We start from the raw sequence: 10,806 nt of genomic DNA, 5'->3' as shown, positions 1-10,806 counted from the left end.
GAAGTAAACCCCAAAAGACATAGATCCACCCCAAAAGGCCCCCTAAACCTACCTGATGTTCTCCAAAACCCACAATTTACCATTTTCCACCATGATGACAACGGAAAACCCAACGAAACCCAACGGAGACCCCAAAAAACGTTAAAAACACCACAAAAAAGAACTGGATAAGAAGAAAAAAAAAAAACAAAAACCATGAAGTTCCCCACAAAGCCACCCTAAACCCACCTGATCTTCTCCAAATCCCACATTTCACTCCCATTCACCATGATGAATACAAGAACCCAACAAAACCTAACGGAGACCACAAAACACGTCAAAAACACCACAAAAAAGAACAGGATCACCCCAGAAAACTGGAAGAAAATACCCCAAAACCATAGATCCACCCCAAATGTCCCCCTAAACCTACCTGATGTTCTCCAAATCCCAAAGTCCACTCCCGACCACCATAAAACCCATTAGGAACCCAACAACACCGAACGGAAACCACAAAACACGTAAAACACACGCCAAAAAACAAAAGGATCACCCCAGAAAACACAAGAAAATCCCAAAAGCCATAGATCCATCCCAAATGTCCCCCTAAACCTGCAGGATGTTCTCCAAAACCCACAATTTAAACTATTCCAACATGATGACCAATAAGAAGCCAACTAAAACCCAACGGAGACCACAAAACACGTCAAAAACACCACAAAAATAAACAGGATCACCCCAGAAAACAAAAGAAAATCCCAAAGGGCATAGATCCACCCCAAATATCCCCCTAAACCTACCTGATATTCTCCAAATCCCAAAGTCCACTCCCGACCACCATAAAACCAATTAGGAACACAAAAAAAACAATGGAGACCCCAAAACACGGCATGAACACCCCAAACAAGAACAGGATCACACCCAAAAACGAAAGAAAACCCCAAAGCCATAGATCCACCCCAAAAGTCCCCCTTAACCTGCCTGATGTTCTCCAAAACCCACAATTTACACTTTTCCACCATGATGACCAATAAGAAGCCAAGTAAAACCCAGCGGAGACCCCAAAACACGTCAAAAACACCCCAAAAAAGAACACGATCACCACAAAAAAAAAAAAAAAAAAAAAAAAGAAAACCCCAAAACCATAGATCCACCCCAAAACCACCCTAAACCTACCTGATGTTCTCCAAAACCCACAATTTACAATTTTCCAACATGATGACCAACAAGAACCCAACTAAAACCCAACGGAGACCCAAAAACACATCAAAAACATGCCAAAAAAAAAAATGGATCAGAAGAAAAAACCCCAATACCATGAATTTCCCCCCAAAACCACCCTAAACTCACCTGATCGTCTCCAAACCCCACAATCCACTCCCATTGAACTTAACGACAAACGACAACTCAACAAAACCCAACAGAGACTCTAAAACACGTCAAAAATACCCCAGAAAAGAACAGGATCACCCCAATAAAAACAGAAGAAAAACTCAAATACCATGAATCCACCCCAGAAGTCCCCCTAAACCTACCTGAAGTTCTCCAAAACCCACAATTTACCGTTTTCCACCATGATGACAACGGAAAACGCAACAAAACCCAATGGAGACCACAAAACACGTCAAAGACACCCCAAAAAAGAACACGATGACCCCCAAAAAACAAAAGAAAACGCCCAGAACCATAGATCCATCTCCAAATCACCCTAAACCTACCTGATGTTCTCCATAACCCGCAATTTACCCTTTTCCACCACGATGACAACGGAAAACCCAACAAAACACCCCAAAAAAGAACAGGACCACCCAAAAACAGAAGAAAACCCTAAAAAAAAAAAAACAGAAGAAATCCCCCAAAACCATAGATTCACCCCCCAAAAATCCTTAAACTCACCTGATGTTCTCCAAAACCCACAATTTACCCTTTTCCACCATGATGACCGAGAACCCAACAAAACCCAACGGACAACCCCAAACACCTCAAAAACTTCCCAAAAAAGAACGAGACCAACCAAAAAAAAAACAGAATAAAATCCCAAAAATCATGAATCTGCCCCAAAAGTCCCCCTAAACCTACCTGAAGTTCTCCAAAACCCGCAATTTACCATTTTCCACCATGATGACAACGTAAAACCCAACAAAACACCCCAAAAAAGAACGGGACCACCCAAAAACAGAAGATAACTCTAGAAAAAAAAAAAAAAAAGAAGAAATCCCCCAAAACCATAGATTCACCCCCCAAAAATCCTTAAAATCACCTGATGTTCTCCAATATCCACAATTTACCCTTTTCCCCCATGATGACCAAGAACACAAAAAAAAACAACGGAGACCCCAAAACATGTCAAAAACACCCCCAAAAAGAAAAGGATCACCCCAAAAACGAAAGAAAACCCCCAAAATCATAGATCCACCCCAAAACCACCCTAAACCTACCTGATGTTCTCCAAAACGCACAATTTACCATATTCCACCATGATGACCACGGAAAACCCAACGAAACCCAACGGAGACCCCAAAACACATCAAAATCATCCCAAAAAAGAACTAGATAAGAAGAAAAAAAAAAAAACAAACATGAATTTCCCCACTAAACCACCCTAAACTCACCTGATCTTCTCCAAATCCCACATTTCACTCCCATTCACCATGATGACGAACAAGAACCCAACAAAACCCAACGGAGACCAAAAAACACCTCAAGAACACCCCAAAAAAGAACAGGATCACCCCCCCCCAAAAAAAAAAAAAAAAAAAAAAAACAGAAGAAAACCACAAATACCATAGATGCACCCCTGTGGAGGAATGGTTAAGTAAAATAGGACATGTGGATGTTGGGCAGTTAGGAGGCAATGGGCTAGTAAAGTACCGTACTCAACTCACATGAATCTGGCATGTACACAGCTGGCTGAGAGCCAATCAGGCTCAAGGACACGATGCCCTTGAGCGATTGGGAAAGTCCCTAAGGCGGGACGGTAGCTAAAAGAAGGAGAAACTACCTGAAAAGAGCGGGAAATGTTAGCCAATCCTGAGCTTAGTTTTTGCAATATGTATGAGTTGATTATGTTCGAACTAGATAAAAGGCGACTGAGCTATCCATTAAAGTTGAAGTTCGTTGTTCACTCATATTGAGCGTCTGTGTCTTCCTTCCGTCGACAACAAATTGGCGCCTGAACAGGGACCGGTCTGAACGGGATTTGGACACTGCTGGCAGTGATCCTGGGCCACGTGTTGGACGGAATAAGGGAGGATCCGGTCCTGCAACGCAGCCCAGGAGGTGGAAGGGACAAGAATCCCCGCACCCGCGTCGGGAAGGTGAAAGGGACGTGGAGTCCCCGCACCCGGGAGAGGATCCCGCCGGTCACGCGTCGTCGACGTCTGAAAGGTGAAAGGGACAGGAGTCCCCGCACCCGCAGCTCGGAAGGTGGAAGGGAGTTCCCACACTCGGGATGAGCCTATAAAGGGTCCCACCGGAAAAGCGCCGCTGAGGTCTTTGCAAAGGCTGCAACTGTATATATAAAGGTATGAAAGATAAGTGGCATATAATTTGCTCAGATGCTTTTTAGAAAAGCGGAGCATTTTAGATATAGATTGTAAAAAAGAATTACCAGGTTTATTAGCATATGCAGTAGCGCAGGGTTGTTTTACAAATCCTGATACAGTTTTTTGAACAAACAGAGTGGCGTAAATTTGGAGATAAATTGTTTGATGTTATTAATGATATTAAGTCTGCTAAAAAATTATTGAAGCCTTGGAGAACAGTCACTAGCACTTTAGCTATACATCAGGCTGAGCAGAGAGTCGCTGCTGCCGCTACAGAGCGACTGGGATTGCCGGGAAGTGCTGGAGCTGGGCATTGCCCACTGCCGCCTTCAGTGAGAACGGTAACGCTGCCTCAGGGGGCTACGGGGCAATGGGAGCCTCCCCCCCCTCAGTCACCACCACGAGCAGCGCTGCGCTTGGAGCTCACCGTGTGGCGAGTTGGCACAGAGCAGAGGGATGGACATCAGGACCCTGCAGCCTGTCTGACGTAACCATGGAAGCAGCGGCGGCTGTGCTGCTTCTCTCTGGCATGTTTTTGATCTGTGGAGACCGTGCATGGCAAGGAGTACCAGCCAATGCTTTTGGAGGACCGTGTTACCTAGGGCGACTCACAATTTTCACTCCAGATTTACACTCGTGGCAGAACTCGACAAGGAGCAGAAGAATTAAACGAGAACTAAAAACTTTGGGTTCTGACTGTAATGATGATGTAGAATTGTGGGGTCCAACAGAAAGATTCTTTGCTTCTTTGGTGCCTGGTGTGGGAACTGCACACGCTTTGACTAACATTAATAAGCTTGCTTGTTGGGCTGTTAAACAATCGAATGTAACAACACAAGTTCTTTCTGAAATGTCACAAGATATGGAGAGTCTAAGACATGCTGTATTGCAAAATAGGGCCGCTATTGATTTCTTGTTGCTGGCTCAGGGACATGGGTGTGAAGATGTAGAAGGAATGTGTTGCTTTTATCTTTTCGACCATGGTTAGTCAATTCACGACCAGTTGAAATGGTTAAGGGATCATACACAAAAAATTGTAGTACAAGATAGTTGGTTTGAAGATTGGCTTAAATCTGTTTTTGGGAACCATGGGTGGATGGGTTTTGTTAGTTAAAGAGGGACTTCGCTTTCTACTTATAATTATATTGATTATAGTTGCTGCACATATAATCTTTAACTGCCTAACTAAGAAACTAGAGCAACTCACAGAGAAGGTATTTGTAGTGCAAAATAAAAACGGGGGAATTGTGGAGGAATGGTTAAGTAAAATAGGACATGTGGATGTTGGGCAGTTAGGAGGCAATGGGCTAGTAAAGTACCGTACTCAACTCACATGAATCTGGCATGTACACAGCTGGCTGAGAGCCAATCAGGCTCAAGGACACGATGCCCTTGAGCGATTGGGAAAGTCCCTAAGGCGGGACGGTAGCTAAAAGAAGGAGAAACTACCTGAAAAGAGCGGGAAATGTTAGTCAATCCTGAGCTTAGTTTTTGCAATATGTATGAGTTGATTATGTTCGAACTAGATAAAAGGCGACTGAGCTATCCATTAAAGTTGAAGTTCATTGTTCACACATATTGAGCGTCTGTGTCTTCCTTCCATCGACAACACACCCCAAAACCACCCTAAACCTAACTGAATTCTCAAAATCCCAAAGTCCACTCCCAACCACCATAAAACCCATCAGGAACTAAATGAAACGCAATGGAAACCCCAAAACACGTCAAAAACAACACAAAAAAGAACAGGATCACTGCAAAAAAAAGAGAAGAAAACCTCAAAAGCCATAGATCCACCCCAAAAGTCCCCCTAAACATACCTGATGTTCTCCAAAACCCACAATTTAAACTGTTCCAACATGATGACCAATAAAAAGCCAACTAAAACCCAACGGAGACCACAAAACACGACAAAAACACCCCAAAAAAGAAAACGATCACCACAAAAAAAAAACAGAAGAAAATCCCAAATACCATGAATCCACCTCAAAAGTCCCCCTTAACCTACCTGATGTTCTCCAAAACCCACAATTTACACTTTTCCACCATGATGACCAGGGAAAACACAACGAAACCCAACGGAGACCCCAAAACAAGTCAAAATCACCCCAAACAGGAAGGGGATCACCCCCAAAACTGGAAGAAAATCCCCCAAAACCATAGATCCACCCCAAAACCACCCTAAACCTACCTGATGTTCTCCAAAACCCACAATTTACCATTTTCCACCATGATGACAACGGAAAACCCAACAAAACCCAACGGAGACCCCAAAACATGTCAAAAACACGCCAAAAAAGAACTGGATAAGAAGAAAAAAAAAAAACAAAAACCATAAATTTCCCCACTAAACCACCCTAAACTCACCTGATCTTCTCCAAATCCCACATTTCACTCCCATTCACCATGATGACCAACAAGAACCCAACAAAACCTAACGGAGACCACAAAACGCCTCAAAAACACAACAAAAAAGAATAGGATCACCCCAGAAAACACGAGAAAACCCCAAAAAGCCATAGATCCACCCCAAATGTCCCCCTAAACCTACCTGATGTTCTCCAAATCCCAAAGTCCACTCCCAACCACCATAAAACCCATTAGGAACCCAACAAAACCCAAAGGAGACACCAAAACACGGCATAAACACCCCAAAAAAGAACAGGATCATCCCAAAATAACAGAAGTAAACCCCAAAAGCCATAGATCCACCCCAAACGTACCCCTTAACCTACCTGATGTTCTCCAAAACCCACAATTTACCATTTTCCAACATGATGACAACGGAAAACCAAACGAAATCCAACAGAGACCCCAAAACACGTCAAAGACACCCCAGAAAAGAACACGATCACCCCCAAAAATGAAAGAAAACACCCAGAACCATAGATCCATCCCCAAACCAACCTAAACCTACCTGATGTTCTCCATAACCCGCAATTTACCCTTTTCCACCACGATGACAACGGAAAACCCAACAAAACACCCCAAAAAAGAACGAGACCACCCCAAAAACAGAAGAAAACCGTAAAGAAAAAAAAAAAAAAAAAAAAAAAAAACAGAAGAAATCCCCCAAAGCCAGAGATTGAACCCCCAAATTCCTTAAACTCACCAGATATTCTCCAAAACCCACAATTTACCCTTTTTCACCATGATGACCAAGAACCCAACAAAACCCAACGGACAACCACAAACACCTCAAAAACTTCCCAAAAAAGAATGGGACCAGGCAAAAAAAAAAAAAAAAAAAAACAAAAGAAAACCCCCAAAACCACGAATCTGCCCCAAAAGTCCCCCTAAACCTACCTGAAGTTCTCCAAAAACCACAATTTCTCTTTTTCCACCACGATGTCAAAGGAAAACCCAACGAAACCAATCAGAGACCCCAAAACACGTCAAAATAACGCCAAAAAAGAACTGGATCAGAAGAAAAAAAAAATAAAACTAAAATAAAGTATGAATTTTCCCCCAATACCACCCTAAACTCAACTAATCTTCTCCAAAACCCACAATCCACTCCCTTTTACCTTAACGACCAACGAGAACCCAACGAAATCCAATGGAGACCACAAAACACGTCAAAAACACCACAAAACAGAACAGGATCACCCCAAAAAACAGAAGAAAACGCCAAATACCATGAATCCGCACCAAAGGTCCCCCTAAACCTACCTGAAGTTCTACAAAACCCGCAATTTACCCTTTTCCACCACAATGACAACAGAAAACCGAATAAAACAACAAATAAAGAACGGGACCACCCCAAAAAAAGAAGATAATCCTAAAAAAAAAAAAAAAAAAAAAAAAAAAAAAAAAAAAAAAAAAAAAAAAAAACAGAAGAAATCTCCCAAAATCATAGATTCACCCCCCAAAAATCCTTAAAATCACCTGATGTTCTCCAAAACCCACAATTTACCCTTTTCCACCATGATGACCGAGAACCAAAAAAACCACAACGGAGACCACAAAACACGTCAAAAACAACCCCAAAAACAAAAGGATCACCCCAAAAACGAAAGAAAACCCCCAAAAAACATAGATCCATCCCAAAAGTCCCCCTAAACCTACCTAATGTTCTACAAATCCCAAAGTCCACTCCAGAGAACCGTAAAAACAATTAGGAACCCAACAAAACCCAACGGAGACCCCAAAACACGTTATAAACACCCCAAACAAGAACAGGATCACCCCAAAACGAAAGAAAACCCCAAATACCATGAATCCACCCCAAACGTCCCCCTTAACCTAACTGATGTTCTCCAAAACCCACAATTTACCATTTTCCAACATGATGACAACGGAAAACCCAACGAAACCCAACAGAGACCCCAAAACACGTCAAAAACACCACAAAAAAAAGAACACGATCACCCCAAAAAAAAAAAAAAACAGAAGAAAACCCCAAATACCATAGATGCACCCCCAAACCACCCTAAACCTACCTGATGTTCACCAAAACCAACTATTTACCATTTTCCACACTGATGACCAACAAGAACCCAACTAAAATACAACGGAGACCCCAAAACACGTCAAAAACACGCCAAAAAGGAACTGGATCAGAAGAAAAAAACGCAAAACCGTGATTTTCCCCCCAAAACCACCCTAAGCTCACCTGATCTTCTCCAAAATCCACAATCCACTCCCATTGACCTTAACGACAAACGACAACCCAACGAAACCCAACGGAGACACCAAAACACGTCAAAAATACCCCAGAAAAGAACAGGATCACCCCAAAAAACAGAAGAAAAACTCAAATACCATGAATCCACCCCAGAAGTCCCCCTAAACCTACCTGAAGTTCTCCAAAAATCGCAATTTACCCTTTTCCACCACGATGACAACGGAAAACGCAACAAAACCCAACGGAGACCATAAAACACGTCACAAACACCCCCAAAAAGAATAGGATCATGCCCAAAAACGAAAGAAAATCCCCAAAATCATAGATCCACCCCAAAACCACCCTAAACCTACCTGATGTTCTCCTAATCCCAAAGCACACTCCCAACCACCACAAAACACATTAGGAACTCAACGAAACGCAACGGAAACCCCAAAACACTTCAAAATCACCCGAAGAAAGGAGAGGATCACTCTCCAAAAAAGAAGAAAACCCCAAATACCATGAATCCACGCGAAAACTCCCCCTAAACCTACCTGAAGTTCTCCAAAAACAGCAATGTACCCTTTTCCACCGTGATGACCACGGAAAACCCAACGAAACCCAACGGAGACCCCAAAACACGTCAAAAACACACCAAAATCAACCCAGATCCTAAAAAAAAAATAAAAAATAATAAAAAAAAATGCCATGATTTAACCCTAAAAAAACCCTTAAACCTACCTGATGTTCTGCAAAACCCACAATCCACTCCTATTTAACATAATGACAAACAAGAACCCAACAAAACCTAATGGAGACCCTAAAACACGTCAAAAACACCCCAAAAAATATCGGCATCACCCCCAAAACTGGAAGAAAATCCACCAAAACCATAGATACACCCCAAAACCACTCTAAACCTACCTGATGTTCTCCAAAACCCACAATTTACCACTTTCCACCATGATGACCACGGAAAACCCAACGAAACACAACAGAGAATCAAAAAAATAAGAAAAAAAAAAAACAAAACAAAACAAAACAAAATCAACCCAGATCCTAAAAAAAAAAAAAAAAAAAACATGATATAACCCCCAGAAAAACTAAAACCTACCTGATGTTCTCCAAAACCCACAATCCACACCTATTTAACATAACGCCCAACAAGAAAACAACAAAACACAACGGAGACCCCAAAACACATTATAAACACCCCAAACAAGAACAGGATCACGACAAAACGAAAGAAAACCCCCAATACCATGAATCCACCCCAAACGTCCCCCTTAACCTACCTGATGTTCTCCAAAACACACAATTTACCATTTTCCAACATGATGACAACGGAAAACCAAACAAAACACAACGGAGACCCCAAAAAACGTCAAAAACACCCCAAAAAAGAACAGGATCACCCCAAAACAAAAGAAAACCCCAAATACCATGAATCCACCCCAAACGTCCACCTTAACCTACCTGATGTTCTCCAAAACCCACAATTTACCATTTTCCAACATGATGACAACGGAAAACGCAATGAAACACAACAGAGACCCCAAAACACGTCAAAAACACCACAAAAAAAAGAACAGGATCACCCCCCAAAAAAACAGAAGAAAACCCCAAATACCATGAATCACCACACCCCCAATAAAAAAAAAAACAACCCGGAATATCATAGACCTACCCCAAAAGCACCCTAAACCTACCTGATGTTCTCCAAAACCCACAATGTACCCTTTTCCACCATGATGACCAACGAGAACACAACAAAACCCAACGGAGACCCCAAAACACGTCAAAAACAACCCAAAAAAGAACAGGATCACGCCAAAAAATAGAAGAAAACCCCAAATACCATAGATCCACCCCAAAGACACCCTAAACCTACCTGATGTTCTCCTAATCCCAAAGCACACTCCCAACCAACATAAAACACATTAGGAACTCAACGAAACGCAACGGAAACCCCAAAACACTTCAAAATCACCCGAAGAAAGGAGAGGATCACTCTCCAAAAAAGAAGAAAACCCCAAATACCATGAATCCACGCGAAAAGTCCCCCTAAACCTACCTGAAGTTCTCCAAAACCAGCAATTTACACTTTTCCACCATGATGACCATGGAAAACCCAACGAAACCCAACGGAGACCCCAAAACACGTCAAAAACACACCAAAATCAACACAGATGCTAAAAAAAATAAATAATTAAATAAATATGCCATGATTTAACCCTAAAAAAACCCTTAAACCTACCTGATGTTCTGCAAAACCCACAATCCACTCCTATTTAACATAATGACAAACAAGAACCCAACAAAACCTAACGCAGACCCCAAAACACGTCAAAAAAAAACCCAAAAATATCGGCGTCACACCCAAAACTGGAAGAAAATCCACCAAAACCATAGATCCACACCAAAACCACCATAAACCTACCTGATGTTCTCCAAGACCCACAATTTACCCTTTTCCACCATGATGACCACGGAAAACCCAACAAAATCCAACGGAGACACCAAAACACGTCAAAAACACCACAAAAAGAATAGGATCACCCCCAAAAACGAAAGAAAATCCCCAAAACCATAGATCCACCCCCCAAAAATCCTTAAACTCACCTGAATTTCTCCAAAACCCACAATTTACATTTTACCACCACGATGACAAAG

Source organism: Aythya marila (genome assembly GCF_965140915.1).
Source record: "Aythya marila genome assembly, contig: HAP1_HAP1_SCAFFOLD_153, whole genome shotgun sequence".
Lineage (NCBI taxonomy): Eukaryota > Metazoa > Chordata > Aves > Anseriformes > Anatidae > Aythya > Aythya marila.
The sequence above is the reverse complement of the archived record's forward strand: the minus strand, read 5'-3'. Positions refer to the sequence as shown.